We start from the raw sequence: 15,794 nt of genomic DNA, 5'->3' as shown, positions 1-15,794 counted from the left end.
TACTTCACTGTGGGTTCTGACAAGTTATGTGTCAGGCAGTGCAGGTGTGGGAAACTTTCATACTGCAATAATAATAATAAAACAAAGGAAATGTAACCAGTTACTGGCAAAGTAAATTGCTTTTGGCTTAAACGTTTCTGTTTTTTTTCCTACTGTGTTCTTCCTGTCATGACCGTCTCTTTTTTTATAACATTTATGCTCTTGGAAATACCACGAAGATAAACTGCTATAAAAGCTGGATTGACTCATCAGTTAACAACTCTTTCTTCTCCTTTTGCAGAGAGGATTTTGTTGCCAACGCAGCTACACAGTTTCTCGAGAAATTCTCTGTGAGCTCCCACTCAGAGACAGGACTTGCTTGTTGGTAGAGACTGGAATTAGGGGAATGGAAAACCAGGCCTCATTTTCCTAAGAGTTTGACCCCCAGGGTCAATGTCTAGAGGAAGCCGGCAGAGCATAAACTCATTTGATTTGCAAGTTGTGTGTGTTTTTTAAACACTAAACACAAGTCAGAAAACTAAACTCCACAGACTGAAGTATTAAAATAGGACTCGCAAACACTGTTCTATGTATACTGTGCATTACTGATAATACTTTGCATTTCTTTAATGCCTTTCCTCTGAGCATCTCAATTCTTTGGTACAGTTTCTTTATAGACAATAATCTTAAAATACTCTGGCAAGTTTCAGCATGGAGCATTGCTCTTTCTGGGGCGGGGCTCGGGGGGGAACCTACCCTAATTTAGTTATCATTTATTGTGTTCTATTTTCAACGTTTCCCTTTTGACTATTTAGAAACTTCCTCTTTCACTGCAACAAAAATAGGATGCGTGTTTTTAAAGTTATTAACATATGAGTAAAAGATTTAGAAACCCAGAGTGGCAGAAAGCTTGATCAAAGCCACTCCTGAAATTTATGGGTGTAATAAAAGAAAGGCATTTCACAGATAATCTCTCACAGAATTTCAGTTTTCAAATACTAGGGAAAAAAGAAAAGAAAAACAGAAGCTCTCAGCTCTCATATTGGCTTTAACTTAAAGCCAACATTTTTGCTTTTAAATTCATAAATGATTCCCTGAAATTCTGTTTCAAATCCGCAGTTACATTCCATATACTCCCAACTCCACACCTCACAGAGCGGGGCTAGAACACTGCAGCCGCTGGGACTCAGTGTCTGATAATTGGTTGACTCCGTGGATTCACAAAGCATTAATTATTTATATGGACTTAAGATCATGCAAGTTTACTTTTATTCTGTTGGTCTATAAATAATTTTCCACACTCAACAGAAATGTTTGAGAAGCAACTGTGCTGTCTGAGATGCGAACACATCAGGCCGTTAGCAAGCACAACTCCATCCTGGGGGACTTTCTGGTTAAATGATGATTGCAGAGCAATAGGCACAATTTAAACAAAATTTAAAAAGAAAAAAGCTGCAAAAGTGTTATCATGTCCTATAATTTTTCTGACAGTTTCCTTTTTAAGAGTAATTTTTTTTTTTCTCTCAAATAAAGGCATTAATAAGGTGAGTCCAGAGTGGTGAGGAGTTTCCCAGGTGGTACTAGTGGTAAAGAACCCGTTGCCAATGCAGGAGACTTGGGTTCAATCCCTGGGTCGGGAAGATCCCCTGGAGGAAGGCATGGCAACCCATCCAGTATTCTGGCCTGGAGAATCCCATGGAGAGAGGGCACTGGCGGATTACAATCCATAGGGTCGAAAAGAGTTGGACATGACTGTAGCAACTTAGCAGCAGCAGAGCTGTGAACTGAGGCCAGCAAGTGTTGTGTTCGTCACCCAGTCGTGCCCGACTCTTTGTGACCCCATGGACTGAAGCCCACCAGGCTCTTCTGTCCATGAGATTTTCCAGGCAAGGATACTGGAGTGGATTGCCATTTAAGCCAGCCTCAAATGCCCTCACTCTCAAATGCCACCCAGACCAGACAGCCCTTAACAGGGACCGAGGGGGTGTGCCCCAGGGAATGGTCACACTCACTACTCTGGATGTCACGGCCACTTTGAGTTTCCAAGTTTGCTTCAGCCCAAGCCATACCTTAATGTTGCTTGAGCCACAGTGCCTACTAAATACAATTTAGCATTTCCAATGAACTACACTCTCACAGAATCCAGGTCCTCTCCTCCCACCTGTGGAAGGGTAAGCAGAAGTGTTATTAGAAAGAGGATGGGGAAAAAAAAAATGAAGCAGGCTTTATATGAGGTCCAGGAACTTTGGCTCTTTGTCACTGAGGTCCCTAAGAGTCACTAATGAGAGTGGAATGTATTATTGCATTTGTCATACCTGGACTGCTCAGGCAACTTAAGTCCAAAACAGCTGTGGACTTCATTGACTGCTCAACAAACCATGGAAGCAAACACTTTTGTAATGCCTTCCCAACCGGCCCTGTCTTACTCACTCCTTGTTTCATACTTGTGAATGCTGGAGCAATTGTTAATGCCTCTGATCAAAGTTTTAGTAATTTCATAGGCATGTGATTTGCATAGCTATTTCCTGATCCGCCTTCTCTCTGCCCTGGAGGTCTTCATTTCTCAGAAACACTTAACAACACAGATTATTTTACTTCTCCCCTTCCCCCAGCCTATAAATGGAACTTGACTTGCTAGCTCATCTGTATTGCTAATTGGTCTGAAACCATGTGACTCCGTGCGTTCTTGCCATTAATGCAAGAGCAAACCTCTTTTTCAGTCAGGTTTTACCACCAGTGATGGGCAGATCTCTATCTTTATTTCCCCTCTGTGCCTTGAGGGGGAAGACAGGATTTAAATGGCCAAATGTTATCTATATGTTATTCCAAAATGATGTAGGGAATTCTAAAGGAATGTAGAAATATTCTGGAGGTCTATGATAGGCACTGGGCAAAGAAGAAAGGGATTATAGTCGCTTTTCACCATCACTTTGATGGGGAATATCTAGGAGCTAAATTGAGGTGGAGAGTGAGGAGAGATTTGGGTCTTCAGAGAATTGACTATGGAGAGAATTCTTAAGAAGGGAAGGTGACTGAAATCAGTTGCAGACCTCTCAAACTTTGGTCTGTCTGGCGGCCCACAGATTCCGCCAGGGGGACCATCTCAGATGAAAAAGCCCCTTCAGGACCTGTAAGGGGATGGAGGCAGCAGCTCATAGCTGCCCTGCAAATGGTTATTCATCTTTTGGGGGTAATGGAGTCTATAGACCATGGTATCAGGAGCCTGTGGAAAGACTGGAATTCCAAATATTTTGTAAAGAGACATCGGGGCAGAGTGGGTACCTGAGGGCCTAGCTTGGTCCTTAAGATCTAAAGGAGGCAGTGCCGTCTAGGTGCTCAGACTGCACACAGGGGGTCCCGCTTCCTCCCCCAGCTGCAAAGTCTGGTCATGAAGTCACGAACCCAGCAAAACTAACAACTGGACTCTCAAATACCACAGTGGCTCAAATGTGACTTTCACAGCTACCTTGCAACTCATTTCTCCTGCTATTCATTTCCCCAGATGTCAGATATCCACCAGCCAATTCCAAACCCCCGGCTCGTCAGTTAAAAGGAAAGCTCATGCTGGATGTTGAGGAAAAAAAGCTGCATCACAACTATTACACTTAGAACAAATGTGTTGTCTCACTGCTCACTGTATCTGCTTTCTTAAGAATCTGAAATAACTCATGTTTGCATTTTTTGATAACTATTCAATATACACAGATTTAAATCTTTCTTAATACGATTATCTGTAATATCAATAGAATATTAACTTAAGATACTAGTGCTTTGTTTTAGGCTCTTTAAAGAGTCACTCTGGAAATGGTTTTAAAAGACATTTTGATGGCTATAATTTATGAAGTTTATGAAGACCTCTTAAGCATAGAGAATTAATCTTTGTCTCTTTTTCTTTTCTTTTTTTTACAATCAATAAACCTGCTTATTCTACTCCATGATTGCTACGTTCTATGGTGTTACTATTGTATGTGACAGCACAGAAGTGAAAGCTACATTTTTGTATTGAATAATTTTGCAAGGAGCAGTAAATATCAAAAGAATTCTTAAACTCATATATAAACAGAACTTTCTTGTTCAGCCATTTCTCCAGGTTTGGAAATGAGATATTCCGTGCTCAACGTTAAGGATAATTGATTTGCTACATCTCTAAAGAAAACATTCCCAACTTGGAAAGAAGTAAAAGAGACTCTGTGTGTGTGTGTGTGTGTGTGTGTGTGTGTGTGTGTGTGTCTGTGTGTGTGTGTGTCTGTGTGTGTGTGTCTGTGTGTGTGTGTGTGTGTGTGTGTGTGTCTGTGTGTGTGTGTGTGTGTGTGTGGATTAACATGGAGATATTTAACTTATTATAGACTCGGACTAATATAGTATAGGCTTTTCTCTTTTTCAAACACATACACATAAGGAAAAGTAAAAGATCATCATATAATAGTTTCCCAATTTCTTTCTAAAAATCCCGAAAAGAATTTGTGCTGAAAGAGGATTTTTCACTCTCTTCTTGTTTTTCTACCATTCAGAAAGAATAATTTAAGAAGTAGGATGTGTGTGCGCTCAGTCACTAAGTCGTGTCTGAGTCTTTGCGACCCCATGGAATGCAGCATGCCAACCTCTTCCGTCCATGGAATTTCCCAGGCAAGATTACTGGAGTGGGTTGTGATTTCCTTCTCCAGGGGATCTTCCCAACCCAGAGACTGAACCCACATCTCCTATGTCTCCTGCATTGTCAGGCAGATCCTTTACCACTGTGCCAGCTGGGAAGCCACGGGAAGTACGACAGTTTCCGAGAATCCCCTTGAGGACTCCGTGCTTTAACTGCCAAGGGCCCAGGTTCAGTTCCTGGTGGCAGAACTAAGATTCTGCATGCCACACGGCGAGCCAAAAACAAAGTGAAAAACAAGGAGAGTCTCCTACTTAGAAGCAAAAAGATGACTATTCCTGTTTGTCGTTTTTCAGAACCCGCAGGTGGCAGAGAATAGTGTGTGCAGCAGCCAAGTGGCGTGAGGAGAAAGGGCCTGGGGTGTGTGTGGAGAAGTGGCAATGAGCTCCACAGTGCCTGGTGGTGTATGAAACAAGGTCAGCTCGTTATAACCCAGTGGGGCCAGCTAGGGAGCTCAGCTCCTGGGAGTGAGAGGATGGCACACTGCAGGGAAAAGCAGAGAGATACCCAAGGAATCTCACAGTGAACATGGAGAACACACGGAAAATGTTAGAAGTTATCCCACGTATTTCAGTGAAAGCTAAAATGTTTCTAGGGCTGTTTAGAGTTGCTTTGTCCAATATGGCAACCACTATCCACATAGGGCTCTTGAGCACCCAAGACATCTAGTCTGAATTGAGATGTGCTGCAAGTATAAAATACACACTGAGTTTCCAAGAATATACAAAACAACACAAAATAGCCCTTACTAACATGTTATACTGATTATATATTAAAATATTTTGGATATACTGCATTACATTAAATGTTATTAAAATTAACTCTACCTGTTTCTTTTTATCCTTTAAAATGTGGTTACTGGGAAATTTTAATTCACATATGACTTGCATTATCTTTCTCTTGGGCAATGTTAGTTTAGTCAACAGTTCAATGTTACGATTACAGATAGGTCCATACAAATGTGTGTTAAAAAGCAGGCAGAATAAGATTAACATCTGAAGCTAAAATAAGAAGCAAAAAATCATGATTCAAAGTTTCAGTACAATCTAGACTTTTATTCACTGTTTTGGAGGGTAGTCATGCATAGATGTTAGTATCCGAACATTTTGCCAAACCTGAAATGTCTCCTTTGTAAAATTCAAATCTGGTAATCATTGACTCAAAGTAACTAAATGGCCCTGATGAAGATGTTATTTCATTAACTTCCTTAACTAAGATGCCAAAGCAGATTTTAAGCTTTGACACCAGATTTCAAGAGTGAGAGAGTGGAGGAAGGAGAAGAAACTGAGAAAAAGAGCTAATTTTTTAATTTTACTTACTATTCTTTCCTGCTGCCAGCATGAGCTGGGCATAAGGTAAGTCATTTGCAAACTGAATAAGAGAAAATAGATTATGAGTGATTTTGACTCACTGGAAAGTAAAAGCTTCTCCATCACAAATTGTTGAGTAAGTTCATGGTCTGGATGTGTGTTTCTTTTTGGAGTTTTCATCTGCCAGGAAGTAGAGAGGTCAGATACAGTCAGGCCCAAAGGAAGGGCGTGGCCTTCATCACTCTCCCAAGGCACTTGAAGTCCCACAGCTTCATACGACACAAAGAGAAGTTGCCCATTGAAGACAGGAGCTCTAATAAGCCCAGAAAAGTTGACAGAACAAAAAGGTTTGAACTCTAGGGGGCAGGAGAGAAGATGCATTCTTTTCCCAATCTTAGCACCCCAAAGACCAGGGGGCATCACCCTGAGAAGAGGGCTGGCCTAGGTCTCATCCTCCCAAATAACTTGTGACAGTTGCTGAATTTAAAGCCTGTCCCCCTCCCCCTCCTCCTCTTTTGATCCTGTGGCAGCAGCAGCATAGAAACCGACCTAGGGGAGGAACAGGGTTCTCCAAATATAACATGCCAATCAAAGGGTTACACACCTGCCTGGGTTCTTTTATAGAACTCCCCCACCCCCTTTTCAGGGTTCTCATTATAAAAACAAAAACAGCAATGGTAGCAGTGGAAATCAAGTTAGGAAATATTTTCTTTTCTTAGAAGGCAAGAGTTGACATAGCATTTAAGGCAATGGCATGCAGAGAGATTCAGACTAAAATCTCCACAACATCAACAAAATGTGTAATGACAATTATTCATTCCGCCAATACTTGTAACAATAATTTTTATGGAATTATTTGGCAGGTTCAACTTACATCTAGAGAAGCAGTCTGCACACCTCTGGTATGTCTCTGAAATCTAACCGTAGCAGTATTTGTCTTTACCCTCCAAACTCTTTTATAGCACATGGTATATATAGTTCAGCATCCAACATTATTAACTCACGGCCAACTGTCAGTCGATGGTTATCTAACACGTGGGGTCTCCACACAAGGATTCCTTATTTGGGCAAAAGCTCTTGTCTGGACCAGTCTGTCTATATTTTCCTTCAGAAGAACTTTATTTGGATTATTATTCGCTGTTAGTGGAAACTCGGAGGCTGCATGTGTGGCAACTGGAAGGCGGGGAAATAAATCCTTAGCAAGTTAAAACACTTAGCTGATATTAAAACCATTTCTGGCTTTGTTAGCTGAAAGGAAACTCTCGGTTGCCCTCTTGTGGTCAATCTATGTGATGTGGTGGGAAAACCATAAAAACCCAGAAACTAACTAGAGTGTTTAATCAAATTCAGGTAAGAACATTCAGCCTCGACAGAAACAGTCACAAATCACAACCTTATGTTGTTTTGTGTGTTTCAGAATTTACATTTAGCAGCCCTCCTACGTGGAGAGGGAAAGAGGATGAGGGGAGGGGCTAATATGGAAATTAGAAATCAGTCTTTCTAGAATACAGTGACTTCACTCTATTTACAACCATAACTGTTATATATGTGGTAAATTGATTTTTATGAGATTTAGAACCTTAAAAAAAAATCAGGCCTACATTTTAAAAAAGTTTCTTCATAACCAAAAATAGACTGATGTTCCAACTGGCTTGGAATTATAGGAACCAAGGAAAGAAGTCTGAATAAATTCCCTAATATGGAAGAAAACCACTTTTTTTCTTTTTAAATGAGGAACAGTTTATTTGTTTCTGACAATGGGCAACATATGGAAACTTGGAATTTACAGAACAAGTACAGGTATAGAACTTATCGTCTAAAAATAAAATTTTACAAAAATCTGAACTCCAAATTTAATCATCGGTTACTCGATTTGGTATTTAATTTTAATTTTTAAAAACACCATTTAAATAAAAATTCTGCTGTAGGCCTTTCAACAATTTCCTGCCTAACAGGCCCATCCCCAAAAAGCAAACAAACCTAGCATTAAAACAGACTGAGCAGCTTAAGAAAAAGCTGGGGGCAAAGTACACGAGAACATAAACTATTTTTCATCTTATTACCAGTAAACGTACCATTTCCCTCTTTTATGTGTCTTCTCTTCAGATAAAAGCCGCTCCTCCAACCAGCATTAACAAAAACGTTCTGTATTTTTAATGTGATTTTAGGGGCAGATTAATCTTAACTTGGCTTTTCCGCTTACACGTGGAAATTCAGTGCTGCAACAACAGTTGTTTGGTTTTGTCTTTGAATTTGCAAAGTTCTTAGTAATTTTACTACAAAATTAAGCAGCTGTGAGTTCTTCAGCAAACATGATGATTCTTGTTCTCCTTCGTACTATTGTGCAAGCTGAAATACCCTTTCTTTCATGTCTTTTTATTCCAAAATGAATTCCCTAGTTAGCCTTGTTTAGCTTTAAAAAATGTAATGAAGAAAGGGGGTGGTGTTTGCTGACCTCTGAAATTCATCAGCATTTAAGCATGGTAAGTTTACACAAGGTGCATACTCAAAAGGGCTTTTGTTTCAGCCCCATTATGGAATGAAAAATGATATTCTGCCCCAATATAATGCCAATCCTTGTGTACCACAAAGCTGTCTGCAAATATTTCTGTGGAGCAAGGGATCTTAGGCCTATTTTGCAGATGAGAAAACTGAAACATCACTTAATGTTGAGAGAGTGAGGCACGAAGACGTTCACAGAGGCTAGAATTAAATTTAGAATTTGACTCTTAGCCCAGGACTCTAACCACGTGAGGGCTCTGACTCTTTGGAATCAACAGAAGAGCAATTTTAAAACATTCTTTTGACGTTATTAACCTCAGCCTCAGGGCTCTGGGAAGTGGGGGTTGGCCGGGGGAGGGGGGCGGGGAGGGGCGGGGCCTGGAAACATGGAGCTGCTAGGTGACAGCCTCCTGTCACCTAATGAAGTGGATTATTTGATCCATACCACCATATCTTCCAGGAATATTCAGAAGCTTAGCAATTCCCTTTGCATCTTAACTAGTGTAGACAGCCTTCTAAAATATAGAGCCAAAGAAGACGTGAAGTGTAGAAAGTGGCCTGTGGGTTTTCTAGTGGATCTGGAACCAAAGATCACTGCTAGGAGCTGTGATGGTGGCAGGATTCTTCATTTGAGTAATTTAAAGAATGATGACATTCCAGCGTAAGGTGAACCTCAGACACCACTGAGTCCAAATCCGTATTCTACTTGTCAGGAAGGGGAGGCCCAGAGACTGCAGACTCCCCACAGTCACACAGCTAGCCGCAGAGCATGACGGACACCCATGTCTGTTGGCCGCAGAGCATGACGGACACCCATGTCTGCTGGCTGCAAGGGACCAGCAGTGATGCCTTGGCAGCAGATGGCTTTGCAACGGGCCCCGAATACCTCCTCCTGGGTCTCTCTGCGGGGTGAGCTCTGTCATCCCAAGACCACGTAACTAAAACACACTTTCCAAGGAACTGCAATTAATAAAGTCAAATGGGAGCTGACAAGGACATTCCCGCTGTGTTCGAATGCCAAAACACACAACTGAGAAAGCTCACTTGGAGCATACAACCGTAGGTCCTCTGGCGGGACTTCTGCGCACCACACTCCCAGCTGTTTGCTCAGACCCAAATGGGAGGGACTAAAAGGAAAACGTTCATGAAGCCAGCAGGGCAATACTCGGCATTTGGCCTCAGCGCCTGCCACCTGCTTGCTTTTGCTGGGCTGGGCTGAAAGCAAGCCCAGGGGCCTCCTCATGTGAGGAAAGACTTTGGGAATTCAAGACCTGCGGGAGACATGAACCACCGCCCACCTTGCCTCGGAGCATCCTTGTTACCTTCCAGTGGTAACAAATGCCTTAGAGGTTCCAGGCTCTTCACATGGCTTCACACCTGTGCCCGAGCTCTGACAACAACACCCTTCCTTCTTCACCTCTGTCCTTCCTGCCCCAACTTGGACTTGTTCCCCTAGACTTGCATTGGGAATTGCATCCCCTAAGACACTTCCTTATTTTCCACGTCTCCCGCTGGGGGAGGATTTCTTTGTCTGTAACTTCTAGATCAAGTATGCTTCTACCCCAGCACCTGTACTGAAATCATCTGTGGGTCTCTCTGCCTCACCAGACTAAAGAGATGACATCAGTCTTAGTCACAGCAGCAGCATCATAGTAGGTGCTCAATAAACATTTACAGAACAGTTGACGATCATATTTTGAAAGCAGTGTATGGTACTTAGTGAGGGTCTAGTAAATGCTTATTAAATTGTACTGACTGCTGATTCCATGAGAGAAAAGAAATATTTCTGAAGAGGGGAAAGTGGCTGGGCTATTCACCTTCCTGTCTGTAGCACCTTCCCTTGGTCACAGTGGCCATTAATAAGGGGGGAAAATATGCATTCACATTTTAATTCCCACTGTGTAACTTTGAGGCCCAGCTATTGTCAACCAATTAAAAGCTTAACGGAGACTTGCCTTGTCTGTGAAAATCTATAAATCTGACTTGTTTTGCCAAGACCCTCCAAGCCCACAGGATGATGCTGGCTCTACTGGAGACCTAAAGAGGGTGAAAGAGCAACATGGAAGAGAAACAAAGTTCTCTGGGGAAGACGGCACACTGTCTGGCGAGAACTATTTTTTTAATAAAACCCCATCCCTGCAAAGCTGCCTTAAAAAAAAAAAAGTGTTCCTACAGGCCAAAGTCTCAGCAAATCTATAATGTAGAGATCAAATTTAAATTCTAATAAAGATTTTTAACAAAGATCAATAAAATACGAGATTGATCTGCAGTTAAAAGTTCCCAGTAATGGGATAGCCTAGAAATTTCATAAATAATGCTTTTATCTTGATTGCAAAATAATCCCCTGCCACAAAAACAAGGCAAATCAAGGTAGGAAATTGTTCAGCGGGAATTAAAATGTCACACTTTACACGGAATAAAGTATTGCAATCACCAGGGAAACACACATTGCAAATGTGTTAACACAAAATTACATACATCACTTAATTATATAAGCGCAGAGCTCCTTGAGTAGCCCATTAGCTAAACATGTCGGGCTGCGGTTGAATATATACATGCAATATTTTTAGCACAAAGGGAATGTAACTATGTCAGGCCTGGCACCATAAAGCCTGAGATGGCAAGTGCTATTAAACCGAGATGCAATCACGGTGAAAAGGAAACATTAACAAACAGCAGACAATTGAGAAGAAAATACAGTGAGCTTGTGTTCTACTACATGTGCTTCCAAAACCTTATATAACTACTCATTGTCTATTTTGTCTGGCTTGGGTCCCGGGTTTGTTCTATGTGATACTAATTTTATAATAATAAACTGCTACACCAGTTTTATGAAATCACACACATGCAGAGAGGTTGCAAGATGACATTACATATGATTATCTTTGCCAGCAAAGGACACTGTTTTGAAATTAAACGCAGTCTCATTCAAAATCATTCACTTGGTTTAAAGCATCCCTTAGAGTTGGCTTTCTAAAAAAAGGTATACCTTTCACAGAAGGCTGGTGAAGTTGGTAAAACTGTTGCTGGATCCCCAAGTTTCATAAGGAAGTTAAGAAAGCAGAGGCTTTGAGATCAGAGAGTTCTTCATAATATTCACCAACCAAGCAACTGTATGACCCTGGGCAAGTCCATCTCTGGGGTTGAATTTGCCCATTTGTCAAAAAAAAAGGATTGAACAATTATGACTGAGAAAGACTATGAATGAGATAAAATGAGACAACATGACTAGCACATTATCTGGTATTTAGAAAACACAAATTAAAAGACGCTTACTCCATGGAAGGAAAGTTATGACCAACCTAGATAGCATATTGAAAAGCAGAGACATTACTTTGCCAACAAAGGTCCGTCTAGTCAAGGCTATGGTTTTTCCAGTGGTCATGTATGGATGTGAGAGTTGGACTGTGAAGAAGGCTGAGCGCCGAAAAATTGATGCTTTTGAACCGTGGTGTTGGAGAAGACTCCTGAGAGTCCCTTGGACTGCAAGGAGATCCAACCAGTCCATTCTGAAGGAGATCAGCCCTGGGATTTCTTTGGAAGGAATGATGCTCAAGCTGAAACTCCAGTGCACTGGCCACCTCATGTGAAGAGCTGACTCATTGGAAAAGACTCTGATGCTGGGAGGGATTGGGGGCAGGAGGAGAAGGGGACGACAGAGGATGAGATGGCTGGATGGCATCACTGACTCGATGGACATAAGTTTGTGTGAACTCCGGGAGTTGGTGATGGACAGGGAGGCCTGGCGTGCTGCGATTCATGGGGTTGCAAAGAGTTGGACACAACTGAGTGATTGAACTGAAGTGAATAAATGGTGGACTTCATTATTATTACTATTACATGCACAGACACGTGAAGTAACACATCACTTCAAGCATTTCAAGAGGCCAGTAGTTCTCTAGTGGGTGTATTATTGACACGGTAGAAACACTTGAACCCTTGGCATAGAGGTAAGCACCATAAAGAACCCAAGAAGAAAGAGTAAGTGCAATGAAAGCCCGAGGATCACTAGACATCTGGTATACCTCCATGAAGGCTGAATGTTGTCCACTCTGGCTGAGTCTTCCAACACAGAGACAATAACCAGAGGTTGTTAAAAGAGAGGATGTCTTGGTGATAACTGATTCTATATTGGGGGCAAGATTAAATCTCAGGACAAAAAGTGAAGAAAGAAAATTGCCACACAGTGAAGTGTTGCCTAAATAGGACCAAAAAATTGTTTTAAAAGAGAGAAATTGGGAGATTGAGATTGACATACATACACTATTGATACTATGTCTAAAGTAGATAAGTAATGAGAACCTACTATATAGCTCAGGGAACTCTACTCAATTATCTGTGGACCTAAATGGGAAAGAAATTCAAGGAAGAGGGGAATGCATATTTACATGTAACCGATTCACTGTGCTGTACAGCAGAAACTAACAACATTGTAAACAAGTATACTCCAATAAAAAAATGTTTTAAAAAATAAATAAAGAGAGAGACTATGCCAAGCATCTTCATTCTCTAAATTATCATTGAACCCTGATCCCTCCCAGGTCCCCTGAATCCCCTATGTCTTGAAGTCACCATACAGAGGCCTCTGCACATTGTAGGAGCTCAATAAATAGACAAATATTTGAATGGAATTGAATATGATAGGCCAAGAAAACCTATTGTTTGTAAGAGTCCCAGTATAGACAGATCTATGGGGAGGTTGAACTCCAGATAGAATCCAGGGTTTTTCCTCTGACATTTTCACTAGAACATTCCTATTCATCAAATACCACTTTAAACAAGCCACAGTATGGCAAAAGAGCAAGTTCTATCTAAACAGAAGTTAATTAAGGTCACTTAGGAAGAAAATAAAATCATTTAAGAACAAGTATTTAAGGTCCTGATTTCTTACTGGCTAATCCAAGTCCTGGTTTAGCTTCTAAGATCTAATATTTGTTGATTCAATAAATACTTGTGGAGTTGCCATCACATGCCTAAAACTGTGCTAGTCCAGCTGGGGATAAAACAGCACAGTTCCTCACTTTAAGGAGTTCACATATTCATTAAATTTGAATAAATGTCCTCACTCACCACGCCTCCCTCCGTTCCCTCATCTATATAACATGACAGTTTCATTAAATAAGACTGGTTCCTAGACCAAATCTGCCTGGTATCATAGTTTACTTAGTTTGTAGATTTTTAAAAAATTTTTATTTGTCATCAATTGAAAATCATGAGATTTTTCACATGGAAACTGATATGCCTGGCTCTTCTTAAAGAGTTGAGAGATCTGACAACTGTGGGCTCTTATTCCTACAACACAACAAAAAACTGGAGCTGAAAACCAGCTGCTCCTTTAGGCAGAGCATGGGTATCTACTGCCTCCTGATTTCTCATAAGCCCCACCATCTTTCTCCCCCTAGGTTCTCCGCTGACACCTCTGGACACTTGCATTTGTGACCTCTGATATAAAAGATACGATAGGTTGTTTTCATTTAGGATAACATATGACTATGAGAGCCAATCACTCATATAAATCAGTAACCTGAAGAGAAGAGGTTAATTCCTGGATTAACCCACGTTCTTTACCTAGTGGTCTCAATCCAAAGGCTGCAAGATTCCAAAATGGGTTACCCAGAGGAGGTGTTATAATCCTTCTTCTTAAGTGTTTTCCAAAACCCCATTATCTACACATCCACCACATGGGATTAGGCAGGAGGCAGCCGGCCTGAAGGCAGAGAAGTGGATCAAGCTATACTTAGAGGTTCCTCCTGTATCTTACACATTCCCTCTTTGCATGGGATCAATATGAACAGGATATTTCAGTGGGTCTCTAAGTATGCCAAATCATATCTTGTTACTCTTAAGGGATGTCTAGCCTGATTCCTGGGGGATCTGCTTTGAACCTGGTATCAGAAACCTGGTCATTTCAGCTGCAACAAACTGTTTTTGCTCTTCATTCATTTTTAGACGCTTTGCGCTCCAAAAATGCTTCTTGATGGTTGCTAGGCAACTTTTGTTGAATACATGCAAGAGGCATTAATCGTGTGAACATTTTTGAAAACGGGGGGAAAAAATTGTTTAAAACTGAGGACACTGCCATACCTAAAATAAAACATTTCCTCCTCAGGCTGCTGTCCAGAATAGGGACATTGCAGGCTGTTGGCTTCTGTATGTCTGGAGGTAAGAAGATCCATCAAAATTGATATATATAGAATGGATAAACAACAAGGTCATAGTGTATAGCACAGGGATCTACATTCAATATCCTGTGATAAACCATAATAGAAAAGAATATTTATATACACATACACACATACAGATATATGTACAACTGAGTCACTTTGCTGTGCAACAGTTAAGACAATATTGTAATTCAATTATGCTTCAATAAAAAATAAATTAAAAAAGGAAGATTCACCAAAAATTACTCATCCATACTTCTCTGTCTCTTCTATCATCCGTCATCAATCTCCGACTCACACATATATATAGCTTCATCTCATAACAAAGTCTCACTCATAGGATAATTGGGACCTGTCTTATTAAATATTTTCTGCTTTTCCTGTTGTGTGGTTCCTCACTGATTACATTTTTCCTGACATGGGTATTTCATACTTGCATGTCCTCGGGGCAGGACAACTTGTGACTCTTCAATTATTACATCTAGCTTTAGAACCCACTAAACTTATCATAGAGCCATCATCTCTTTCTCTGACCCAAATGGAAACAGCAAGAACTCTTCTATTTTCCACATCAAAGACTAAGCTTTCTGCTGATGCCAAATGCTTTATGTTTCTTACCAGTAAACATAGATTTCACTTCATACTGTTTCCCCCTGTCTTTTATTATTTTTGACATTCCAATGTCATGATCAAGCTACAGAGATATAGACATGTATAAATTGAGTCAAATGTCTCAGCTAAACAAGGGGAGAACTTGTGGTAAGGTGATCTCTTTCTTTTGTTGGATATTAAATGGAGAAAAAAACTTTTCTATCAGGATGAAGTTCTAAGGGCAAACTAAGCTAATTATATACTCTTTCCACTGTACGGTTCACACAGGCAACTAGTTTCATCCTCTGCCAAATGGAGAAAATGATTCAGGGCTCAGATGAGTGCTTGGCATATAGTAAACAGCATATAAGCATCATAGCCATCCTTATTATTATTATTATTTTTGGGTTTTATGTCCTACAATTGTCTTCCCACTATTTTTTGGTCAAGTATGCTCCTGTTGGTTGTTGGTTGATTCCAAGGAAAGATTGTCTTCCCTATGAAATCAGTTTAGAAAAATATTGAGGATCATTTCAGTTCAGTCGCTCAGTCGTGTCCAACTCTTTGCGACTCCATGAATCGCAGCACTATAACAAA

At 40.7% G+C, this 15,794-nt stretch overlaps 1 protein-coding gene across 1 annotated transcript in view; it reads right to left on the bottom strand.

Moving 5' to 3' along the window:
• The window catches only part of ARID5B (AT-rich interaction domain 5B), a 192,880-nt gene that overhangs the window by 49,425 nt on the left and 127,661 nt on the right, over window positions 1–15,794 (bottom strand). The window lies entirely within an intron of this gene.

Source organism: Bos taurus, chromosome 28 (genome assembly GCF_002263795.3).
Source record: "Bos taurus isolate L1 Dominette 01449 registration number 42190680 breed Hereford chromosome 28, ARS-UCD2.0, whole genome shotgun sequence".
Lineage (NCBI taxonomy): Eukaryota > Metazoa > Chordata > Mammalia > Artiodactyla > Bovidae > Bos > Bos taurus.
Note: the sequence above shows the minus strand (reverse complement) of the source record. Positions and strands in the feature narration are given on the sequence as shown.